This window comes from Amphibalanus amphitrite, unplaced genomic scaffold (genome assembly GCF_019059575.1).
Source record: "Amphibalanus amphitrite isolate SeventyFive unplaced genomic scaffold, NRLGWU_Aamphi_draft 000080F_arrow, whole genome shotgun sequence".
Lineage (NCBI taxonomy): Eukaryota > Metazoa > Arthropoda > Thecostraca > Balanomorpha > Balanidae > Amphibalanus > Amphibalanus amphitrite.
Window position 1 is genome coordinate 165,250 of NW_024881576.1, and position 5,968 is coordinate 171,217.

Consider the following 5,968-nt stretch of genomic DNA (forward strand, 5'->3'; position numbering starts at 1 on the left):
TTGATCGGTCAAAAACTCTAGCTCTGGCGTGATTGCAAACTTTTTTGAGGTAGGGTCACCAAACCGCCTCTGGTGACCTGACCTGAGGTCAGATCAACTCAAAATTTTCAGACATGTTGCGTAGAAGCCTTTTAGGAAAAGTCAGAAAATTTGAGCTTCCTAGCTCAACGCGTTTGGGAGAAATAACCAAAAAACCTCAGGGGGGGGGGGCTCCTGAGGCCCCCCCGCCAGGAATAGGGTTAATGTGATTGATTTAGTTATAAAGCAATGTGCAATGCATTGAAAAGCGCCAGCATTGATTATCCTTTCATTTTGTTTTGTATTTCCGAAAAAAAGCTCATGCAAATGCATCGATTCTCCACAGCATAGTCCTGGCGGTTCATTAGATAGACCTTTCCTCCCGAGTCTCCGTTTATCCTTTTCCTCCAAGACGTGCATCCCATCAGGCCTCTGCGTCTGCCCTCCTCCCCTCCCCTCTGCGCGCGAGTACCGTCGACGGCCGGTGGGTCGGCGCCCCGGGCTCTCATTCCCGGCACATATTTCATTAGTCGGCCCGGCCTGAGTGCCGTGATTGGTAATCAGCACCGAGCGAACCGGGTCGCTCGGACGGGCGATACCGACACACTGCCCGTCCGCTCCGAGACAGACAGACAGACAGACAGACAGAGAGGCAGAGAGGCAGACATACAGACAGACAGACAGGCAGACAGACACGGACCGAACCGAGTCGCTCGGACGACCGACACCGGTACTTACACTGCTCCGCCCGCACCCAGACAGACAGACATAGAGCAGAGAGACAGACAGACACACAGACAGCCAGACAGTCGGGGTTAGAAACAGTACTGATCTCTGCCCGGTCACTGGGGAGCTGGAGAGCCAATAACACTGGCCGGCTGATGACTTCGGCACGTGATTCCCATTTGGAAGGAATGCCTGCGATGTTGCCAACGAAGTTTCAGAAATGCTGGTAGACGGTTATGGTCGGTAAGCAGACGAATGCGTGATCTACTTGTGATCTATACAATGCGAATATAAAACATTTGGAACATTTATTTGTTGGACTATTTTGTACAGTACCATACTTTTATTCTTTTTCAAGCTTAATAACGCTTTTTTAATGTGATATAACGTATAACCGTTTAGAAAATAATTATATTTGGCCAACAGATATCAAAGTCTGCCTCAGCTAACGATTCTTCAGTTTAGCAATTGAAACCTGAACCTGCGCGGCGTTGTGTCTCTCATGAGGCTGTTTGGTATTCTGATGGGCCGGAAAACAGCATGGTGCTGCGCGGTGTCGGAAACGAGAAATGAATCACACTGATCGACACATGGGGGAGATTGCACAACGGAAAGTGGCAGCATCATGGCCTTCCCAGAACGGCGTACAGTCACCAGCACTTGCTACCCATCACCCCCGGACGGCGGGGGAGCAAGCTACCACCGCCCTTGCGAGACTAGCGCCGCCATGCGCCAAGAAGTGGAAACACCACGTGACTGAGGCCACGTGAGGGCAGGGTCACGTGATGGAGGGGCGGAGCATAGTAGCTTTTGCGCCCGACACTAACTGAAATGCGGCGCTGTGATTGGGCGCTTTAGCATGAATGAAGCCCCGGCGCCAGAATCAGCCGTTCGCCTTATATGGAAGGTAAGCATGTGCGTTTCACTGTTCTGTGTTGGTTTGAGAGCCACAGCACCATACGAATTGTGAGCCCCTTTGAACGGGTCACCGCCCGAGGCACTGAGGCGACGGCTGTGCCGGGCAAAGCCTAGCCTGGTGGGAGAGGTGGGCCAGGGAAAGTGCGATCGAGCAGCCACACTGAGACGTGGATTGGTATTATCTAACCGCGACAAACGATGTCAGCAGCCTCTTCTCGTTGACACGAAAAGTTTGACAGACAACGTGGGCAGTGCCCAATCAAAAGCTACTAAGCGATTCAGTTAAGAAGGTGGCAAGATAACCAGACCCAATAAAAAGTTTTTAATTCGATTTTGATTGACAAATGACATACAAGCCCGCTGTGATGGACCAAAAAAGGAGATAAACAGTTCATACAACTTCTAAAAAGCTCAACGGTAAAAATTTTAAAGTCAAATGTTAGAATTCAGCCTGCATGTTTCAACTCGGGTCCGGCGCTGGCAGGAAGCTTATATTGCCAAGCTTGCAATTCCACTACGTTGTAATATAACCAAGAGTTATGTGAGAGCAACAACTGAAAGCCTCGAGCCCTGTTGGGGGAGGGGGCGCGAAACAGCCCCCTCTCCTTTTCAGTCGATATCTCCTAAAGTATAGCGTAGGTCGCCACCAAACTTTCAAGACCCCTCCGGGCATCATTTTACACCTAGTGACCAAATTTTTCCAGAGCTCTTATGAAAGGTTAGTCACAAATGACGTCAGAGTGACGTCATGTTCTGTCATTTTCGACCCAACAAAAGGTTTAGCGGGAGGAGCTGTCACGCTTACAGTTTTGAAGATAACAAAAAATAGGTAAGTCAAGATAAATAAGATGTATAATAAACAGCGCTACAAAACTGCCAACTCTGATTTATAAACAAAAAATTTCGACCATCAAAACTATAGAAGTATAAACTATAACACCCCGAAAATACCAACAACATTCAAAATTAAAGCTGGAATATATGTTATAGAACTATCTGCTCTAGATATGCCAAACTTAAACTCGACAGGCGACAGCTCCATTTTTAGCAAAGTTATGGAAAAAAACACTACTCAAAATGTATTACGTAAAATTTTCAAACTCAATTTTTTGCCGCCACAGAACACACAGAGCAAGCCCAAGACCACCATTGGATTTCCCGTGATTAGCTGCATCGAATAGATACCCTTTTTTTTGCAAAATATCAACTCTGAAATTTAACCTTTTTTGACCTGAACTTGACCTGACCTCCACCAGAACGTAATCTAAACCGGCCCCAATGGCCGTCTAGCCCACAACATTGAATTTTAAATGTAAAATTGACCATAAAACATGTATCACGCAACCCTAGCAATTAGCATAGTTGGGTTCATATTGTGACCCTTAGTGACCTGACCTCTTTGACCTGACCTGGCATCAGTGACCTCGTTAGGCAATATATGTATTGGGCAACCACGCTCCATCGATGTTTTTCGATAACATACCTTTTATTTGATGTGTTAACTGACTGTAACGCATTCCTTAGACTAAATCGGTGAAAAAATGCAAACTTTGACCTGACTTGTGACGTCATGGGTTGCACCTAGGTCAACGAAACCTGGTAACAAGGTTCAATAGCCCCTGGTGGGGCTATCGAACGTTCTTCGAATTTTCAAAATCGGTCGCTAACTTTCCGAGATCTCAGGTGGAGGACGAAACGGCTGCACCACCCCATCAGGTGGTAGGGTCCGCCAATAGCCCAACGGGGCGCGAATTATTTACTCATTCATACAGTGTGATCTATTTTGAGAACACCTTTCTCACGCCATGACATGGTCCTCTCGTAATAGATCGAGATGAGGAGAGTGTTTTCACGCCTCCTTATGCACGGCTCTAGTGTATTTGAGCTATCAACTGTCAGCGGTTTTCGGACAATGAAGGAAGGCTTTTGGTCGTTTTTAGGTAAGATCTTCAGTCAGATCATTTCAGTGGCGGATCCAAAGGGAGGGCATGGGGGCCATCCTCCCCCCTTCGGCCTCCCGGGGGCCCATCACGGAGATTTTTTTAAATTCATCACGGAGGTCACCGACGGGAGCTTAAACCCAGAGGTCTCCTAGGGGGCACCATCCAGAGGATCTATCGGAATAGGGTACGGTTTTCGGGGTCTCCCGGAGGCCCATTTCTGTCCTTCGCCTCGTTTTTTTTTAGTTTAGTTGAGTTTTTTAGTTTTTAGTTTAATATTGTCTATCTATTTCCATCTAGAGGTCCGCGGGGGCACCATCTCGAGTTCTCGGGGGGCACTATCCCGAGTTCTCCGCAGGCACCATCCCAAGGTCGGAGAGGGCACCATCTCGAGGGTCCGGGGCACCATCCCAAGGTCTCCGGCGGCACCATCACGAGGTCTGGGGGCACCATCCCGAGGTCTCCAGGGGCACCATTCCAAGTTTCCTGGGGCACTTTTCCGAAATCCTAGGTCTGAAGGAGCCCTCTCCCCGGGTCTGAGGGGGCACCATCTCGAAGTCTCAGGGGCACCATCCCAAGGTCTTATGGGCACCATCCCGAGGTCTCAGGGGCCGTTTGATTCGCCCCCCCCCCCCCCTAGGTTTCTCGCGAATATCTCAAAAACGACGACGCGTAGCGCCGCTGTTTTAGATAAACCCTTTCCGACATCTTTTTCGCACATGCTATGAAAATTTCAGATCCCGGTCATTCAAGGTCAGGTCACCATGTAACGTTAAGTGACCTTACCTCAGAAAAAGTTAGAACTCTCGCTGTAGCTACACCGACTGAGCGATCACTTTGAAACTTTCAGTACTTGCTTAGGGTAACAGTATGTATAAAATGGATGTCTCGTTTTTGTTTTTAAATCTGTGAGTTGTGACCTAAGGTCTGGTCAATTTTGCGACTGCTCCATATAAGTCAATGGGAGAAAATTGAAATGAGTCTCTTTTGGCCGAATGTCGTTCTACACCCTCTCAAACATCGGTTCATATGTAAACATGACACTCTGAATCGGAAAATTGCACCTGTGCCCCCTTTGTGTGCCCCTGAGGTCATCTCAGGTCATGAAAGGTCTTCAGCAGTTTTTTTACTATAACTTTTGATTTGACAGAGACGTGCTAGAGCGGTGAAAACACTTGACCGTTGATCTGAGGTCAAATTTGAGGTCAATCAGAGCGGTGCCCTCTGCGGGCTAAACCGTTGATCTGAGGTCAAATTTGAGGACATGTTGGCAAAAGAGCGTTAAAAGAGCTATCGAATGCGCTTTTCCACGGCGCTGTAGCTCTATTGGTTCCAGAGTTAGCCGTCGGATGTTTAAAATCGTTGAAATCGACAAAATTTGACCTTTGCTGAGCTCTGGTGACCTGACCTTTGCCCTGACCTTAAAATGACCGAGTGTTTTCCTTTTTATTTTTGACGCTCTTTCGATTGCCGCTTACCACTTGTCGCTAGTGGCCCAGGAGCCGAGTTAGACGGAGGGGCGTGAAACGCCCCCCCCCCCTCAGCACTCGACGGAAAGTTCATGCCATCAACACGACGCGGGTGAAATGTTATGTTAGCTAGCTCCTGTTGTAAGCTGTGGAGTCGTGGACCTGATCTTGAAGGCACTGGGCCTAACATTTTCATAGCAAACGTAAAAAATGTTTAATAGGTGATGCAAAAAAATATCGTCTTTTTATGAAATATTTGCGAAACCCTCAACATCATCCCCATTAGTACCGAGCTCCCAACGACGACCATAAAAACGTCCCCATCCCGTCAGCGTGGGTTTATCATAAGGATGCTAAGATTTAATTTCCAATCCGAAGCTGAAATGATGGAAAGCAAATTTACATTTTACATACGAAACAAGCTGACACAACTAAATATTTTCTCTCTCGCTCCCTCTCACTGATTTACCCATTACCTACCCTCTCTCTCATTTTACCCTTCCTGGTTTTCCTTTTCTGTCTCTCTTTTCTCTCCTCCCGTCCTTATCCCTTCCCTCCAGTCTTTCTTTTCTCTCTCTCTCTCTCTCTCTCTCTCTCTCTCTCTCTCTCTCTCTCTCTCTCTCTCTCTCTCTCTCTCTCTCTCTCTCTCTCTCTCTCTCTCTCTCGCTTTTCCTCACAATATTATCGACTGCCACAGCGTTGTAGAACTTGTTTCCAGACAGGTCCAGGCGCTCCCCACTCCTCAAGCCCCAGCCCACACGGCTCAACCGCCCAAACACCCTCCGGCGGATGACCTCCGACTTCGGCGACCTGACCCCAGCCGACCGGACCGATCGCGTCCCTCTCCACGCCTCCGCCCCGCTTCCCCCACTACAACTGCGTAGTAATTGTAGCGTG